The sequence below is a fragment of the Orcinus orca genome, chromosome 3 (assembly GCF_937001465.1).
Source record: "Orcinus orca chromosome 3, mOrcOrc1.1, whole genome shotgun sequence".
NCBI lineage: Eukaryota > Metazoa > Chordata > Mammalia > Artiodactyla > Delphinidae > Orcinus > Orcinus orca.
The window spans coordinates 50,393,731-50,414,120 of NC_064561.1; the positions used below are offsets into that span (position 1 = coordinate 50,393,731).

General features: G+C 49.1%; 1 long non-coding RNA gene across 1 annotated transcript; it reads left to right on the plus strand.

Annotated features, from left to right (window-relative positions):
- The first annotated feature begins 1,963 nt into the window (after positions 1–1,963).
- On the plus strand, positions 1,964–20,067 carry LOC125963927 (uncharacterized). The gene is made up of 3 exons (XR_007476378.1): positions 1,964–2,027; positions 2,621–2,671; positions 19,998–20,067. It is a non-coding gene; the product is annotated as an uncharacterized LOC125963927 (long non-coding RNA).
- The last annotated feature ends 323 nt before the right edge of the window (positions 20,068–20,390 follow it).

Consider the following 20,390-nt stretch of genomic DNA (forward strand, 5'->3'; position numbering starts at 1 on the left):
GGCTGGGAGTGAGGCAGGCAGGAGGAACCTCACAACAGAGGGCCCAAAGAATAAATAAGTTGAGGAATACAGCAGTTGGATCCTGCCAGCAGAAAACCGAGAGCACAGAGGCTATGGGATCCAGGCCAGGGTGAACTAACACCAGAGACCCCACATCACGAAATTGTGAACAACCCAGCCGTTGGGAACTCAGAGCAGAAGGCCCACATCCCCATGGGGATGGGAACCTGACAGGAGTGCCCTGGCATCACTGGGCTCACATCAGAAAACATGGTGAGCCTAGCAGTTAGGGCCTGACGCCAGAGAGCCATCATGACCGAGGGGAGGAGACTCCCAGCAGGCTCCAACTGACACCAGAGGTCCAAGTCACCAAGGTGAGGAGTGCCAACCTGGAAGGAGTGACCTCACAGCAGAGGGCCCACCTCACAGAAGGGTGAAGAACCCAGCCAGGATCAGACTCTCACCAGAGGGCTCACATCATTAAGGGGATGGGAACCAGGCAGGAGTGTCCTCACCCCAGTGGGGCCACATCATCGAAAGGTGAGGAACCCAGAACATGTGGCCTCAAACCAGCGGACACACATCATGACGCGGCCTGGAGTGAAGCAGGCAGGAGGAGCCTCAAAACAGAGGGACCATAGAATAAAAAGGTGAGGAATCCAGCAGTTGGAATGTCCCAGCAGGTGGCCCAGAACACTGACCATATAGGATCCAGGCTGGAGTGAACTCACATCAGACGGCCCACATCATGAAACTGTGAGCAACTGAGCCATTGGGACCTCAGAGCAGAAGGCCCACATCCCCATGGGGATGGGAACCTGACAGGAGTACCCTGGCATCACTGGGCTCACATCAGAAAACGTGGGGAGCCCAGCAGTTAGGGCCTGACGACAGAGGGTCCTCATCACCGAGGGGAGGAGGATCCCAGCAGGCTCCAACTGCCACCAGAGGGCTCACATCGCCAAGGCAACGTGAGCAAATCAGGCAGGAATCACCTCATAGCAGAGGGCCCACCTCACAGATGGGTGAGGAAACCAGCCAGGATCAGACTCTCACCAGAGGGCCCACATCACCAAGGGGATGGGAACCAGGCAGGAGTGTCCTCACACCTGCGGGGCCACATCATCGAAAGGTGAGGAACCCAGCATATTTGGCCTCAAACCAGAGAACCCTCATCACCAAGGGGCTGGGAGTGAGGCAAGCAGTAGTAGCCTCACAACAGAGGGCCCAAAGAATAAATAAGGTGAGGAATCCAGCAGTTGGAACCTCCCAGCAGGCAGCCCAGAGCACCGAGGTGCTGGGATCCAGGCCGCAGTGAACTCACAGCAGAGGGCCCACATCATGAAACTCTGAGCAACCCAGAATTTGGGACCTCAGAGCAGAAGGCCCATATCCCCATGGTGATGGGAACCTGGCAGGAGTGTCATTGCAGCACTGAGCACATATCAGAAAATGTGGGGAGCCCATAAGTCAGGGCCTGACGCCAGAGGGCCCTAATCTCCGAGGGTAGGAAGCCACCAGAGGGCCGACGTCGCCAAGGTGAGGTGTGCCACCCAGGCAGGAGTGACCTCACAGCAGAGGGCCCACCTCATAGAAGTGTGAAGATCCCAGCCAGGATCAGACTCTCACCAGAGGGCCCACATCACCAAGGGGATGGGAACCAGGCAGGAGTGTTCTCACACCAGAGGGGCCACATCATCAAAAGTTGAGGAACCCAGAACATGTGGCCTCAAACCAGAGGACACTCATCACCAAGGGGCTGAGAGTGAGGCAGGCAGGAGGAACCTCACAACAGAGGGCCCAAAGAATAAATAAGGTGAGGAATCCAGCAGTTGGAGCCTCCCAGCAGGGGACCCAGAGCACAGAGACTATGGGATCCAGGCCGGAGTGAACTAACACCAGAGACACCACATCATGAAAGTGTGAGCAACCCAGCCGTTGGGACCTCAGAGCAGAAGGCCCACATCCCCATGGGGATGGGAATCCGGCAGGAGTGTCCTCGCACCACTGGGCGCACATCAGAAAATGTGGGGAGCCCAGCAGTTAGGGCCTGACGCCAGAAGTCCCTCATCACCAAGGGGAGGAGACTCCCAGGCAGGCTCCAACTGCCACCAGAGGGCCGACGTCTCCAAGGAGAGGTGTGCCAGCCAGGCAGGAGTGACCTCACAGCAGACGGCCCACCTAACAGAAGGGTGAAGAACCCAGCCAAGATCAGACTCTCAACAGAGGGCCCACATCACCAAGGGGATGTGAACCAGGCAGGAGTCTCCTAAGACCATTGGTCCCACATCATTGAAAGGTGCGGAACCCAGCACATGTGGCCTCAAACCAGAGGACACACATCACGAAGGGGCTGGGAGTGTGGCAGGCAGGAAGATCCTCACAACAGAGGGCCTAAAAAATTAAAAAAGTGAGGAATCCAGCAGTTGGAACCTCACAGCAGGCGGCCAAGAGCACAGAGGCTATGGGATCCAGGCCACAGTGAACTAACACCAGAGAGCCCACATCATGAAATTGTGATCAACCCAGACGTTGGGACCTCAGAGCAGAAGGCCACATCCCCATGGAGATGGGAACCTAAGAGGAGTGCCCGAGTATCACTGGGCTCACATCAGAAAAGTTGGGGAGCCCAGCAGTTAGGGCCTGACGCCAGAGGGCCCTCATCACAGAGGTGAGGAGGCTCCCAGCAGGTTCCAAGTGCCACCAGAGGGCTCATGTCGACAGGGCGACGTGAGCAAGCCAGACAGGAGTTACTGATAGTAGAGGGCCCACCTCACAGATGGGTGAGGAACCCAGCCAGGATCAGACTTTCACCAGAGGGCCCACATCACAAAGGGGATGGGAACCAGTCAGGATTATCCTCACACCAGTGGGGCCTCATCATCTTAAGGTGAGGAACCGAGCACATGTGTCCTCAAACCAGAGGACCCACATCACAAAGGGCCTCGGAGTGAGGCAGGCAGCAGTAGCCTCACAACACATGGCACATAATATAAAAAGCGTGAGGAATCCAGCAGTTGGAACCTCCCAGCAGGCGGCCCAGGGCACCGAGGCTATGGGATCCAGGTCGCAGTGAACTCACAGCAGAGGGCCCACATCATAACACTGTGAGCAACCCAGGCGTTGGGACCTCAGAGCAGAAGGCCCACATCCCCATGGGGATGGGAACCTGGCTGGAGTGTCCTCGCACCACTGGGCGCACATCAGAAAATGTGGGGAGCCCACCATTTAGGGCCTGATGCCAGAGGGCCGTCATGACCGAGAGGAGGAGTCACCCAGCATGCTCCAACTGTCACCAGAGGGCTCACGTCACCAAGGTGACGTGTGCCAGCCAGGCAGGAGTGACCTCACAGCAGAGGGCCTACCTCACAGAACGTTGAGGAACCCAGCCAGGATTAGACTCTCGCCAGAGGGCGTACCTCACCAAGGGGATGGGAACCAGGCAGGATTGTCCTCCCAACAGTGGGACCACATCATCGAAAGGTGAGGAACACAGCACATGTGGCCTCAAACCATAGGACACTCATCACCAAGGGGCTGGGAGTGAGGCAGGCAGGAGGAGCCTCACAACAGAGGGCCCATAGAATAAAAAAGTTGAGGAATGCAGCAGTTGGAACCCCCCAGCAGGCAGCCCAGAGCCCCGACGATAAGGGATCCTTGCTGGAGTGAACTCACAGAAGAGGGTCCACATCATGGTACTGTAAGCCAGCCATTTTGACCTCAGAGCAGAAGGCCCACATCCCCATGGGGATGGGAACCGGGCAAGAGTGTCCTCGCTCACTTGGCACACATCCTAAAATATGGGGAGCCCAGCAGTTATGGCCTAACGCAAGAGGGCCCTCATCACCGAGGGGAGGAGGATTCCAGCACACTCCAACTGCCAGCAGAGGGCTCACGTCGCCAAGGTGACGTGTGCCAGACAGGCATGATTGACCTCACAGCAGAGGGCCCACCTCTCAGAAGGGTGAGGAACCCAGCCAGGATCAGACTCTCACCAGAGGGCCCACATCACCAAGGGGATGTGAACCAGTCAGGACTGTCCTCCCACCAGTGGGGCCACATCATCGAAAGGTGAGGAACCCAGCACATGTGGCCTCAAATCAGAGGACACATATCACAAGGGGAATGGGAGTGAGGCAGGCAGGAGTAGCCTAAACACAGAGGGCCCAAAGAATAAGAAAGGTGAGGAATCCAGCAGCTGGAACCTCCCAGCAGGTGGCCGAGAGCACAGAAGCTATGGGATGCAGGCAGGAGTGAACTAACACCAGAGAGCCCACATCATGAAACTGTGAGCAACCCAGGCATTGGGACCTCAGAGCAGAAAGCCCACATCCCCATGGGGATGGGAACCTGACAGGAGTGTCCTGGCATCACTGGGCTCATATCAGAAAACGTGGGGAGGCCAGCAGTTAGGCCTGACGGTAGAGGGCCGTCATCACCGAGGGGAGGAGGCTCCCAGCAGGTTCCATGTGCCAACAGAGGGCCCACATCGCCAAGGTGATGTGTGCAAGCCAGGCAGGAATGACCTCACAGCAGAGGGCCTACCTTACAGAAAGCTGAGGAACCCAGCCAGGAAAAGACTGTCACCAGAAGGGCCACATCACCAAGGGGATGGGAACCAGGCAGGAGTGGCCTCACACCAGCTGGGGCCACAGTATCGAGAGTTGCGGAACCCAGCACCTGTGGCCTCAAACCAGAGGACCCACATCACGAAGGGGTTGAGAGTGAGGAAGGTGTCTGTACGGGCATATTTAACACTCATTTCCCACCAGCAAGAGGATTTAACCAAAGGCTCAGCGTGCCCTGCCAGAAGCAGATTAGTGCCTGAAGCAGTCTTGCGTGTTTGCGGCCAGCTCAGAAGAAAACGAGTTGAAGAAAGGAGCTCAGGAGGCCTGTAATTCACAAACCTGCAGAGTTATAAATGACAGCTAACGTCCGAAAATATATTGAAGTAAGGCTGCCAAGAGGACTTGAAAGTGGGGCAAATTTCAGGAAACCAATTTCAGGAGGTAGACTGGATTTGCATTTAAAGCATAGGAAAAGAGGCAGAACGTCGACAATGATGCACTTGGCAAAAAAGGGCGTATGCTTTTGTTCCTGAATATATTCAGGAACAAATGCATACGCCCTTTTTGGCCAACCAAGCAAGCTTGCAATGGAAATCCGAACTACTATGAAGTGTCACTTCCCCCCGGTCTAAAGGGCCATCTGAAAAAAGTGTAAAATCCAGAAAGGCAGGACAGACCATGGAGAAAAAGGAGCCTTGTTATGCTGATGGGTGGGATGTAAATTGCCAACAGCCACTCTGGAGAAGTGTATGGTGTTTCCTGAAACATCTAAAAAACAAAGCAACCGAGTCTAGGGCACTGCCACTTATGGTCCTATAGCTTAGGAAAATTAAAATCAAAAAGACACAGCCACCCCAAAATTTGGGATGGCTCTGTTTACAGGAACCTCTTCTACGGTACAAGTTAAATATCCCAGACAGCAAATAATGGATAAAGAAGTTGCGGTACTTACGTACAACGGAATACCCCTCAGCAATGAAATCTATGTCACCAGACCCGTACCAGCATAATGAGTGGATTCAGGCACAATGATTCTAAGTGAAATAAGTCACACAGAAAAAGAAACATCATAAGGTATCAGTAATACACGGAATGTAAACTTGGCTACACAGGAACTGAATTACAAAACAGAACAGGGTCTCAAGTCTAGAAAACTAACTTATGCTTGCTTAAGGGGAAAGGTGAGTTGGGGTGCTGCATAAAACCAGAGCTTGAAATGAGCACAGATACCGTTCCATAAGCCAAATATGTAATAGACAAGACCTATCCCTTGCTCAACGAAATGGACTCAACAATGACGTATCACCTCACACCTGTTAGAATGGGCATCATCAGAAAATCTACAAACAACAAATGCTGGAAAGGGTGTGGAGAAAAGGAACCCTCTTCCACTATTGTTGGGAATATAAATTGATACAGTCACCATGGAGAACAATATGGAGTTTCTTAAGAAACTAACAATAGAATTACCATATGATACAGCAATTCCAGTACTGGACATATACCCAGACAAAACCATAAATCAAAAAGAGACATTCACCGCAATGTTCATTGCATCACTATTTACAATATTGAGGTAATAGAAGCAACCTAAATGCCCACAGACAGACGAATGCATAAAGATGTGGTACATATATAAAATAGGATATTACTTAGCCATGAAAAGGAATGAAACTGGGTCATTTGTAGAGACGTCGATGGATCTAGAGACTGTCATACAGAGTGAAGTAAGTCAGAAAGAGAAAAACAAATCTTGTATATTCATGCATATATGTGGAACCTAGAAAAACTGTACAGATTAACGGTTTTGCAAGGCATAAATAGAGCAACAGATGTAGACAACAAACGTATGGACAACAAGGGGGGAAAGCTGTTGGGGTGGTGGTGGTGGGAGGAGTTGAGAGATTGGGATTGGCATGTATACATTTATATGTATAAAATAGATAACCAATAAGAACCTGCTGTATAAAAATATAAAATAAAATTCAAAATTAAAAAGAAATAAAATTTAAAAAATAAAACAGAAAAAACAATTATTCCCTTCACATACATGTATTTATATGAATAAATTATTTCCATGCTTATATCTGTAAATACAAAAAAGAGGAATAAAATCTACCTTGAACCAAAAACGAAAAAGAGAAAAAAACACAGAACCCACCAGTTACACAGAGGAAAACCGTATCAGGGCACTTGCTCCAGTTGTAAACAATTCTGGAGTTGGTCAGTGGTGGGGAATCGTCTCCCATTCAGCCAGCAGCCCCCACACAACAAGCGTCCTCATTGCAAAGCTGGGGCACCGTGCAGAGGCATCTATGAGTAAACGTGAGCTGAGCCCCAGGCCAGTTGCTGCTGAACTGTTCCCACCCTTCCCAGGAAAAACACCTGAATATATACAAGGGCTTGAAAGCCTAGAGGAAGGGCCATGGAGCCACACGAGTGACAGCATGCCAGCCGACTTGGTGCCTGCAGGCCAGCCAGGATGGTCCTGGCCCTGGGTGTTCTTCTGGAAGATTTCCATTTCCCTGCCTGAGATACCCGTCCTGTCCCTGTCCCCACTGCTTTTTTCCTTCCTCACCTCTGCCCAGGGAGAAATTCCAGCAGCAGGTATGGGTGACACATCCTCTTCTTTAGCAGGTGGCAGCCTGGCAACTGCTGCAGAAAGTCCAGCAGAGCCCCACTCACACTGGGCCACCCACAAAGCCGTGGCCTCTCACTCCCTCCCACCAGCCCAGCCCCGAGACTGCTGACAGGGCAGAGAAAATGGCGTCAGGCACAGCTGCAGGGGCTCTTGCTGCCTGGAGTGGTATTTATATTGATCTCAACCCAGGCACACCTGGGGAGGGCTGGCCGGCACGGTAAGGCTGCCCAGGTCAGCCAATCATCACCCCTCAGGGGCTCACAGTTGCAGAAAATGGAACTTGCTGAACCGGCCAGGTCCAAGGAACAGGTGTGGGCTCCTGAGAGTCAGGATAGACAAGGGGTTGCAGCTCTGGTTTGTTTTCTAATCATTATATCTGGCCCATGAGTGGGAGACAACTTCAAGAAAACCCTCTCCTAATGAGAGGAACCCAGGAGTCAGGGAGAGGAGGGGTGGGTGTTGGGTGGAGACAGAGGACTGGTGCCCCGGGTGCAGTGGAAGTCTCTGGAAGACCAGGTGGAGGGAGGCCGCACAGAGTGATGCCCAGGGTCACAGACCTGTCGTAGCTGCTGTTAGTTCAAGTCCTGCTCTGAGGTGCTCTGTGTCAGCTCTGAGCAACTGGTGAGCTAGGGGTGCTCTGCAATGAGGACTATGTGCACGGTTCCTGTGTGCCCAGTCCTGCCATGGTACCTGCAAGGGTAGCTCTGTATTCTGGGATTGGCCTGACCACGAGAGCCCCATGGGCTGCTGGGGACCTGGTAAAATATGTCAGGACAGTCAGTGAAGCCACTGAGGATATACCTCCAGTTGCTCCTAATTCCTACACCCTGCTGGTCATTCTACCAACCACCAGGACATGGTATTCTGTATTACTCTTCAATGATGCTTTGTTTTGTATTCCATTAGTCCCAGAGTCACAAGAAATTTTGGCTTGTGAGTGGCAGGACTCAACATACAACTAAAACAATACTTCTGGGCCGTCTTGCCCCAAGGGTTCAAAAATTCCCACACCATCTTTGGGGAAAGCTTAGCTAAAGACCTAAAAGTTCTACCTCTGGAATAGGAAACCCTCCTTCAATACGCAGATGACATTCTGATCACCAGCACTACTAAGGACGCCTCCGAACTACCAAGCCAATAAAGGACAGAAGTTGTCCAAGAAAAAGCTCAAATATCACAGACTGCGGTGACCTGCCTGGGCTTCATTCTCACAAAGGTCGGAGAAGCCCATCCCAGGAAAGGGAAGAAACCATTTTCAGCCTTACCCCTTTCTAAAACTAGAAGACAGCTTAGGGGTTCCTGGGGAGGCCAGGGTTTGCTGCTTCTGGATCCCTAACTACAGTCTACTAGCTGGGCCTCTATATGAAACACTGAAAGGAAAAGATGATGATCCTTTTGAACAGAATCCAGAAGTGGCCTTTCAAGAATGGAAAGAGCAGTCAATTCAGACCCTTGCCCTGGAACTCCCTAATTTAGCTAAACCCTTTGACCTTTACATTCCCGGTGAAAGGTGAATCACCATTGGAGAATTAGCGCAAAAACTGGGACCACTTGAAATGGAACAACGCAAGAATGCCATCCAGGTAGGATAAACTACAGTCACCAAGGGGCTTGGCCCACTGCCACATCTGGCCAAGATACTGGCGGTATCTAAAAACCTGGAAATCAGCAGCCCAAAAGGCCACCTCCCTCCTAAGGGAAAAGGACCCCACGTGGTGATCCTAACCACCAACCATGCCCTGAAGTTGCAGGGTTCGCTCCGTGGGCACACCGACCTCGAGTGAGGAGGCCCTCCAACTCCAACATCCAGAGAGATAACCGGGGGCAACGGGGCACCATGACGACTCATGTGAACATCACTTGACCTGGAGTTTCTCTCATAAAACAACACTCTTGTTGTTGTGTCCCAAAAGAGTAGACTACTGCTTGCAGGACTTACTGCACCCAGAGGGGAGCTAATAATCTTGGCAGGGGAACCGTATATCACAGTGTCACCATAGAAAAGCCTACAGACACTGTGATGATGGTGGCCAATAAGACCGGCTGGACTCCTGTTTACTTCAAAAGGCTGTTGACTCAGTGGCCATCATGGTCCTTGATCACCACTGACCCTGGACTGTCTGGGACTTCAGCGTGCAGGGCTCTGACACCTGGTGCTGTTTGTACGTTAATTCAGGGGCCTAATTGAAGAAAGCGCAGACTACTGGTCAGAGCATCTAGGCTGGCAGAAACGGTCAGCCTAAGGTGGCCGAACAAATGTGGGGCGGGGTGAAACCGGCCCCCACAGCGTCTCTGCACATCTCTTTCCTGGACCCTTAAAGGTCATTAGAATCTATAACACTTCCAATGCTGGTGCTCAGGAGGACGAGCAGGGAGGCAGGGGGCCTGGGGACAATCAACGTCACCTGGAGGCTGCTGGGGAGAAGTTCTGACCCTCGCCCCCGGGTATGAGGGCTCCCAACTCAGCACTCAGCAGTTACAGAAGAAGGGTCTGCACCCTCAGCACTCCAAGAATGAGGAACGGGACAAAAGGCAGAGGTGAGGTTTGTCCCCAGCAAAGCCCATTAAAAATCCCTGGAAGATAAAAATAGAATCTGGGCAATAAAGTCAAGTCTAACCTCTTTTATCCTTTGTGCTTTGTCTAATTTCACATGCTCCTAGGGTGCCGCATGCAGAGGTTCCACACCCGGCACTTCAGACCAGATTTCCTAGTGCAGAATGGCTGGGTCGACACTTCAGCTCCTGGGGCACAGTACAGACTCCGAGATATAGAGCCTGAGCTGCAGCCAACCCGGCCCTCGAGAGCTCCGCCCCCTCCCTCCCACTGACTCTGACAGGATCTCTACACAGCAGCCCAGCCCACAGCCCACGGGGTAGCGCATGCTCTCACCTCTCCATTCCCTGATCAAAATATAAAGTTTCCTTTGCTTGTGAACCAAACTCAGTCTCGATCTGTTGGCTCCAATGACACTGGGCAGGGGGACACTTGTTGGGGTCCACTCTGGAGGATCAGTAACAAAAATTGAGACTATTGTAACTTCAATGAACAGATGTGTGAGCCAAACTGTAATTAACATAGAACAGTGTATAAAGCTCGGGTAAAATAAGATGTTTCTAACACTTCCATTTGACATTTCCATCACTTTATTATAAGCAAGTTCAGTGAAAAGGTTTGTCTTATTTGTCAGGTCTTTGTGGCCAGTTCCCATAAACACAAGTTGAACAATGGAACTCAGGGGCAGTAAAATTCACGAAACTGCAGAGTTGAAAATATCTATCACTGAAAAATGTCTTGAGGAAAGTCAGAGAAAAGGACTTGTAAGCAAGGGAGAATGGCAGGAAAGGGATTTGAGGAGGTAGAAAGGACTCGCCATTAAGCACAAGAAAAGGGGCTGAACATTGCCAACATTGCGGTTGGCCAAAAAGGGTGTATGCGTTTTTTTCTGTATATATTCAAGAAAAGGCATACACTTTTTTAGCCAACCAAACAGGTGGGCACTGGAAATCAATACTACAAAAGATATCACTTCGCATCAGTCAGAAGAGCCATCCTCATAAAGTGTAAACACCAGAAATGCAGGACAGAGCAAGGAGAAGAGGGAGCCCTGTGAGACTTATAGTGGAAATGGATATTGCCAACGGCCATTCTGGAGAAGTGTATTGTGTTTACTAAAGCATCTAAAAAATGAGCTACAGAGCATAGGGCACTTGCACTCATGGGCGTATATCTTGGGAAAAACAAAAATCGAGAGGACACAGGCACCCCAATATTTACCGCCTCTCTGTTTAAAAGATCCTCGACTAGGATATAACTTAAAATGTTTCTGGAGGGAAAAAATGGATAGAGATGTGGTACTTATGTAGAGTGGAATATTACTCAGCCTGGAAATCAATGAAATATGGCCAGTTGTAACTACTCCGGAGGAGTTACATATGATCATTCCAAGTGACATAATTCAAAAAGAAAAAGACACATATCATAAGATATCACGTAAAGGTGGAATCCAAAATGGCTACACATGAAATAAATTACAAAACAAAAACATAGTCAAATATGTAGAAACCACACATAAGGCTGCTAAATGGGAAAGGTGGGGAGGGGTGAGGCATCATCCAGGAGGTTGAAATTAACAAAGATACCATTCCAAATACCAAATTGATAATCAACAAGGCCTACACTGTAGCTAAAAGAACTGCACTCAGCACACTCAAGTCACCAGAAAAGAATATATACGACTGGTAAGAATCTGAAAAAGAATTTATTGATGTCTCTCTGTACGTGAATCAAGTGGATGTACAGCAGCAAGAAACAGAGCTTTGAAAATCAGCTGTAACCAATATAATAATAAATTGAAAAAAATAAATGACAGAGAGACAGAGAAAACCTCTTACAACTTTTCCTCAGGGACGGTGATGCAACATGGATTGAACACATCTAGACCCACAGCAGGATGAGACATAAGGCTGGAAGCTGTTCGTGCTAAGCAAAGTGTGAGGTTGGGTGAGGAAATGCACACCCTTTGAAGTAATACTACCTGGTACCCATTCAATAGGTCCCAAATCTGCAGGTTCAAGGGATCTTCCTACAGCTAAAACATGCATGGAAAACCCAGAGGACTGTACACCATGTGATCGGGAGATGTGTCTAACATGCACCTCATTTATCCTCTCCTGGTGTTCCTGTTCACCATTCCCGCCACGTTACTTAGAATCTGCCCACTTGGAGAATCAGCACATTTAAACTTCTGTTTTGCACATTTTGCAAATTGTGAGGAGGATGAACAGGAAGAGGGGGAACCAATGAGAGAAGAGTTGTAGGGGATTGGACGGGCACATGTCACTCTAATTTCCCATTAAGAATAGAATTTAAAAAAGGCTCAGCCCGCCTCGCCGGAGCCAAAATAGGGCCTGAAGCAATCCTGCGGGTTTGAGGGCAGCTGACAAAAGAGCAATTTAAAAAATGGAGCTCAGGGTCACTGCAATTCACAAACCTGCAGAGTTATAAATGAAAACTAACGTCCAAAAATATGTTGAGGTAAGGCAAAGAAGAGGATCTGAATGCAAGACAGAATTGCAAGAAACAGATTTCAAGCGATAGATTGGACTCATCTTTAAAGCACATGAAAAGCAGCAGAATTTTGACAATGATGCAGTTGGCCCAAAATGGTGTATGCGTTTTCTCCTGAATATATCCAGGAAAAAACGCATACGCACTTTATGGGCAACCAAGCAAGCAAGCAATGCAAATGCGCACAACAAAGAAGTCTCAATTCCCACCGGTCAAAAGGGCCATCCGAAAAAATTGTAAAAACCAGAAATGCAGGACAGGCCATGGAGAACAGGGAGCCTTTATACGCTGATGGGCAGTGTGTGAACTGCTGAGAACCACTCTGGAGAAGTGTATGGTGGTTCCTAAATCATCTAAAAAACAGAGCTACAGAGCATAAGGCACTTCCAATCATGGGAGTATATCTAGGGAAATCTAAAAATCAACTAGACACAAGCACACCACAGTTTAGGGCTACTCTGTTTACAAGAACCTCAACTTCAGTACACATTAAATATCCCAGGAAAGAGAACAATGGATAAAGAAGATGTGGTACTTATGTACAATGGAATATCTCTTCACCATGAAATCAATGTAATAAGGCTAGTAGAAGGATAAAGACTGGATTTAGGTCCGATAATACTACTTGAAATAAGTCAAACAGAAAAAGAAACATATCATAAGATATCACTTATTGAGGGAGTGTAAATATGGCTGCACAACAAATGAATTACAAAACAGAACAGTGTCTCACATTTAGAAAACACACTTATGTCAGCTTAAGGGGAAAGGAGAGGTGGGGTGTTGCATAAAACCAGAGTTTGAAATTAGCACAGATACCGTTCAATAAACCAAATAGGTATTAGACAAGATCTACACCTTGCTCAATGAACTGGCCTCAACACCCCCTATACACCGCAGAGGAATATATCTGAGTAAAGAGAATCTTAAAACCCATGTATTGATATATCTCCATAAGGGAATCAAGTGTGTGCAGAGCGGCACAAACACAGCAGTGAAAATGAGCTAAACCCCATTATAGAAATAAATTTTAAAAACAAAACGCAGAAACAATAAAAGAGAGAAAAATTCTTACAAAATTCGCTCAGGGGCTGTGATGTAACCTGGATTGACCACATATAAACCCACAGCTGGATAAGACATAAGGCTGGACACTTGGGGCTGAGAGGATTGGTGAGCTTTGGTGAGCAACTGCCGAACGTTTAATGCAATACTTCATGCTACTCATTCCAAGGGTCCCAACACTCCAGGTTGAAGGGAATCTTCCTACAGCTAAACCATGCATGAGAAACCCAGCAGATGGTATACCATATGATCGGGAAAGGTTTCTAAAACGCACCTCATTTTTCCTCTCCTGGGGCTCCGGATCGACATTCCAGCCACTTTGCTAACAACATCCCCACATGGAGAGTCAATGCCTTTAAGTTCCGGTATCGCACAGTCTGCAGTTAGTGCGGAGGATGCATGGGAATAGGGGGAACCAGTGAGAAACTAGCTGTAGCAGTTTCAATGGGCACATGCCACTCTAATTTTACATCAGGAAGAAGAATTAACCAAACACAGCAAGGTGCCCCAGAAGAAGAATAGGGCCTGAAGGAATCCTGTGGTTATGAGGCAAGATCACAAAAATAAGAGCTGAAAAATGGAGCTCAGGGCAACTGCAATTCAAAACCCTGCAGAGTTATAAAGGCTAACTATTTTCCAAAAGTATATTGAGGTAAGGCTATGAAGAGGCATTGAAAGCAAGGCAGAATTTCAGGAAACCGATTTCAGGAGGTTGACGGGAATTGCATTGAAAATATATGAAAAGAGTCAGAACGTCGACAATGATGCACTTGGCCAAAAAGGGCGTATGCGTTTCTTCCTGAATGTATTCAGGAAGAAACGTATACGCCCTTTTTGGCCAACCAAGCAAGCTAGCAATGGAAATCCGCACTAAAATGATGTCTCACTTCCCCGCCATCAAAAGGGCCATCTGAAAAAAGTGTAAAATCAAGAAAGGCAGGACAGACCATGGAGAAAAAGGAGCCTTGTTATGCTGATGGGTGGGATGTAAACTGCCAACAGCCACTCTAGAGAAGTGTATGGTGTTTCCTGAAACATCAAAAAAAAAAAGCTACAGAACCCAGGGCACTTCCACTTATGGTCTTATAGTTTAGGGAAATTACAATAAAAAAGACACAGCCACCCCAAAGTTTGGGACGGCTCTGTTTACAGGAACCTCGTTTACGGTACCACTTAAATAAACCAGAAAGCGAAAAATGGAAAAAGAACTTGCAGTACTTACATGCAATGGAATACCACTCAGTAATGAGATGTATGTCACCAGGCCCATAGCAGCATAATGAGTGGATTCAGGTACGATGATTCTAAGTGAAATAAGTCACACAGAAAAAGAAACATCATAAGACATCACTAATACACGGAATGTAAACTTGCCTACACAGGAACTGAATTACAAAACAGAACACGGTCTCAAATTTAGAAAACCAACTTATGCTTGCTTCAGGGGAAAGGTGAGTTGGGGTGTTGCATAAAACCAGAGATTGAAATTAGCACACATATCGTTCCATAAGCCCAATATTTAATAGAGAGAATCTACTCCTTGCTCAACGAAATGGACTCAACTCCCCATATTCAACGCCTAGGAATATACTTGACTAGGAAGAATCTTAAAACCTATGGATTTATATGTCTCCATAAGAGAATCAAGCGTGTGTACAGCGGCATAAATGCAGCAGTGAAAATCAACTAAATACCATTATAAATATAAATTTCTTAAACAAAACACAATGACAGTGAAATAGAGAGCAATTCTTTAATTCATTCAGGGCTTGTGATGCAACCTGGATTTACCACTTCTACACCCAGAGCTGGTGACACATAAGGCTGGACACTTGGGGCTGATAGGATTGGTGAGGTCCGGCGAGCAAATGCAGACCCTTTGAAGTCATATTGCTCGGAACCCATTCCATGCGTCCCAACTATCCAGGTTTAAGGGATTCTTCCTTCAGCTAAAACATGCATGTGGAACCCAGAGTATGATCCACCATGTGATCGGGAGACGTGTTCAAATGCGTCTCAGTTTTTGTCCCCTGGTACTCGGGTGCAACATTCCAGACACTTTACTAACACTCTCCCGACTTGGAGAGTCAGTGCATTTAACCTCCTGTTTGGCCCAGTTTGCAATTTCTGCGGAAGATGAACAGGAATAGGGAGAACCAATGAGAGACTAGCTGGAGGTGTCTGGACTGGCACATTTAACTCTCATTTCCCACCAGGAAGAGGAATTAACCAAAGGCGCAGCATGCCGTGCCGGAACCAGATTAGGGCCTGAAGCAATCCTGTGGTTTTGCGGCCTGCTCACAAGAAAGCAAGATGGAGAAAGGAGCTCAGGGGCACTGTAATTCACAAACCTGCAGAGTTATAAATGACAGCTATCGTCCAAAAATATATTGAAGTAAGGCTGCCAAGAGGACTTGAAAGTGGGGCAGAATTGCAGGAAACCGATTTCAGGAGGTAGACTGGAATTGCATGTAAAGCATAGGAAAAGAGGCAGAACGTCCACAATGATACACTTAGCCAAAAAGGGCGTATGCGTTTTTTCCTGAATGTATTCAGGAAAAAACGCATACGCCCTTTTTGGCCAACCAAGCAAGCTTGCAAAGGAAATCTGCACTACAATGAAGTCTCACTTCCCCCTGGTCAAAAGGGCCATCTGAAAAAAGTGTAAAATCCAGAAAGGCAGGACAGGCCATGGAGAACAGGGAGCCTTGTTATGCTGATGGGCGGGATGTAAATTGCCAACAGCCACTCTGGAGAAGTGTATGGTGTTTCCTGAAACATCCAAAAAACAAAGCAACAGAGCCTAGGGCACTTCCACTTATGGTCCTATAGCTTAGGGAAATTAAAATCAAAAAGACACAGCCACCCCAAAGTTTGGGACGGCTCTGTTTACAAGAACCTCGTTTACGGTACAAGATCAATATCCCAGAAATCAAAACATGGATATAGAAGTTGTGGTCCTTAATACAATAGAATATCACTCAGCAATGAAATCTATGTCACCAGGCCCGTAGCAGCATAATGAGTGGATTCGGGTACAATGATTCTAAGTGAAATAAGTCACAAAGAAAAAGAAACATCATAAGATATCCCTAATACATGGAATGTAAACTTGGCTACACGTGAACTGAATTACAAAACAGAACACGGTCTCAAATTTAGAGAAACAACTTATGCTTGCTTAAGGGAAAAGGTGAATTGAGGAACTGCATAAAACCAGAGATTGAAATAAGCATAGATACCTTTCCGTAGGCCAAATATGTAATAGACAAGACCTACTCCTTGCTCAACTAAATGGACCTACACCCCATATTCAACGCCTAGGAATATACCTGACTAGTAAGAATCTTAAAACCGATGTATTTATATGTCTCCAAAAGAGAATCAAGCATGTGTACAGTAGCATAAACGCAGCAGTGAAAATCAGCTAAATCCCATTATAAAAATAAATTTCTTAAACAAAACACAATGACAGTGAAATAGAGAGCAATTCTTAAATAATTCATTCAGGGCTTGTGATGCAACCTGGATTTACCACTTCTACACCCAGAGATGGGTGACACATAAAGCTGGACACTTGGGGCAGATAGGAGTGGTGAGGTCCAGCGAACAAATGCAGACCCTTTGAAGTCATATTACACGGAACCCATTCCATGGGTCCCATCTCTGCAGGTTCAAGGGATTCTTCCTTCAGATAAAACATGCATAGGGAACCCAGAGTATGGTCCACCGTGTGATAGGGAAACGTTTTCAAATGTATCTCAGTTTTTGTCCCCTGGTACTCGGGTGCAACATTCCAGATGCTTTACCAACACTCTCCCCACTTGGAGAGTCAGTGCCTTTAACCTCCTGTTTCGCCCAGTTTGCAATTGTTGCGGAAGATGAACAGAAATACGGAGAACCAATGAGAGACTAGCTGTAGGTGTCTGGACGGGCACATTTAACTCAAATTTCCCACTAGGAAGAGGAATTAACCAAAGGCTCAGCGTGCCATGCCGGAACTAGATTAGGGCCTGAAGCAATTCTGTGGTTTTGCGGCCACCTCACAAGAAAGCGAGTTGAAGAAAGGAGCTCAGGGGCACTGTAATTCACAAACCTGCAGAGTTATAAACGACAGCTATCATCCAAAAATATATTGAAGTAAGGCTGCCAAGAGGACTTGAAAGTGGGGCATAATTTCAGGACACCGATTTCAGGAGGTAGACTGGAATGGCATTTAAAGCATCGGAAAAGAAGCAGAACATCAACAATGATGCACTTGGCCAAAAAGAACACATTCGTTTTTTCCAGGACCCTCATAACTGAGGGGAGGAGTCCCAGCAGGCTCCAAGTGCCACCAGTCGGCTCACGTCCCCAGGGCAATGTGTGCAAGCCAGGCAGGCATTACCTCACAGCAGAGGTCACACCTCACAGAAGGGTGAAGAACCCAGCCAACATCAGACTCTCACCAGAGGGCCCACATCACCAAAGTGATGCGAACCAGGCAGGAGTGTCCTCACACCAGTGGGACCACATCATCGATAGGTGAGGAACTCAGCACATGTGGCCTCAAATCATAAGACCCACATCACCAAGGGGCTGGGAGTGAGGCAGGCAGGAGGAACCTCACAACAGAGGGCCCAAAGAATAAATAAGTTGAGGAATACAGCAGTTGGATCCTGCCAGCAGGCAACCGAGAGCACAGAGGCTATGGGATCCAGGCCAGGGTGAACTAACACCAGAGACCCCACATCACGAAATTGTGAGCAACCCAGCCGTTGGGAACTCAGAGCAGAAGGCCCACATCCCCATGGGGATGGGAACCTGACAGGAGTGCCCTGGCATTACTGGGCTCACATCAGAAAACGTGGTGAGCCCAGCAGTTAGGGCCTGACGCCAGAGAGCCGTCATGACTGAGGAGAGGAGACTCCCAACAGGCTCCAACTGACACCAGAGGTCCAAGTCACCAAGGCGAGGAGTGCCAACCTGGAAGGAGTGACCTCACAGCAGAGGGCCCACCTCACAGAAGGGTGAAGAACCCAGCCAGGATCAGACTCTCACCAGAGGGCTCACATCATTAAGGGGATGGGAACCAGGCAGGAGTGTCCTCACCCCAGTGGGGCCACATCATCGAAAGGTGAGGAACCCAGAACATGTGGCCTCAAACCAGCGGACACACATCATGACGCGGCCTGGAGTGAGGCAGGCAGGAGGAGCCTCAAAACAGAGGGACCGTAGAATAAAAAAGGTGAGGAATCCAGCAGTTGGAATGTCCCAGCAGGTGGCCCAGAACACTGACCATATAGGATCCAGGCTGGAGTGAACTCACATCAGACGGCCCACATCATGAAACTGTGAGCAACTGAGCCATTGGGACCTCAGAGCAGAAGGCCCACATCCCCATGGGGATGGGAACCTGACAGGAGTACCCTGGCATCACTGGGCTCACATCAGAAAACGTGGGGAGCCCAGCAGTTAGGGCCTGACGACAGAGGGTCCTCATCACCGAGGGGAGGAGGATCCCAGCAGGCTCCAACTGCCACCAGAGGGCTCACATCGCCAAGGCAACGTGAGCAAATCAGGCAGCAATCACCTCATAGCAGAGGGCCCACCTCACAGATGGGTGAGGAAACCAGCCAGGATCAGACTCTCACCAGAGGGCCCACATCACCAAGGGGATGGGAACCAGGCAGGAGTGTCCTCACACCTGCAGGGCCACATCATCGAAAGGTGAGGAACCCAGCATATTTGGCCTCAAACCAGAGGACCCTCATCACCAAGGGGCTGGGAGTGAGGCAAGCAGTAGTAGCCTCACAACAGAGGGCCCAAAGAATAAATAAGGTGAGGAATCCAGCAGTTGGAACCTCCCAGCAGGCAGCCCAGAGCACCGAGGTGCTGGGATCCAGGCCGCAGTGAACTCACAGCAGAGGGCCCACATCATGAAACTCTGAGCAACCCAGAATTTGGGACCTCAGAGCAGAAGGCCCATATCCCCATGGTGATGGGAACCTGGCAGGAGTGTCATTGCAGCACTGAGCACATATCAGAAAATGTGGGGAGCCCATAAGTCAGGGCCTGACGCCAGAGGGCCCTAATCTCCGAGGGTAGGAAGCCACCAGAGGGCCGACGTCGCCAAGGTGAGGTGTGCCACCCAGGCAGGAGTGACCTCACAGCAGAGGGCCCACCTCATAGAAGTGTGAAGATCCCAGCCAGGATCAGACTCTCACCAGAGGGCCCACATCACCAAGGGGATGGGAACCAGGCAGGAGTGTTCTCACACCAGAGGGGCCACATCATCAAAAGTTGAGGAACCCAGAACATGTGGCCTCAAACCAGAGGACACTCATCACCAAGGGGCTGAGAGTGAGGCAGGCAGGAGGAACCTCACAACAGAGGGCCCAAAGAATAAATAAGGTGAGGAATCCAGCAGTTGGAGCCTCCCAGCAGGGGACCCAGAGCACAGAGACTATGGGATCCAGGCCGGAGTGAACTAACACCAGAGACACCACATCATGAAAGTGTGAGCAACCCAGCCGTTGGGACCTCAGAGCAGAAGGCCCACATCCCCATGGGGATGGGAATCCGGCAGGAGTGTCCTCGCACCACTGGGCGCACATCAGAAAATGTGGGGAGCCCAGCAGTTAGGGCCTGACGCCAGAAGTCCCTCATCACCAAGGGGAGGAGGCTCCCAGCAGGCTCCAACTGCCACCAGAGGGCCGACGTCTCCAAGGAGAGGTGTGCCAGCCAGGCAGGAGTGACCTCACAGCAGACGGCCCACCTAACAGAAGGGTGAAGAACCCAGCCAAGATCAGACTCTCAACAGAGGGCCCACATCACCAAGGGGATGTGAACCAGGCAGGAGTCTCCTAAGACCATTGGTCCCACATCATCGAAAGGTGCGGAACCCAGCACATGTGGCCTCAAACCAGAGGACACACATCACGAAGGAGCTGGGAGTGTGGCAGGCAGGAAGATCCTCACAACAGAGGGCCTAAAAAATTAAAAAAGTGAGGAATCCAGCAGTTGGAACCTCACAGCAGGCGGCCCAGGGCACCGAGGCTATGGGATC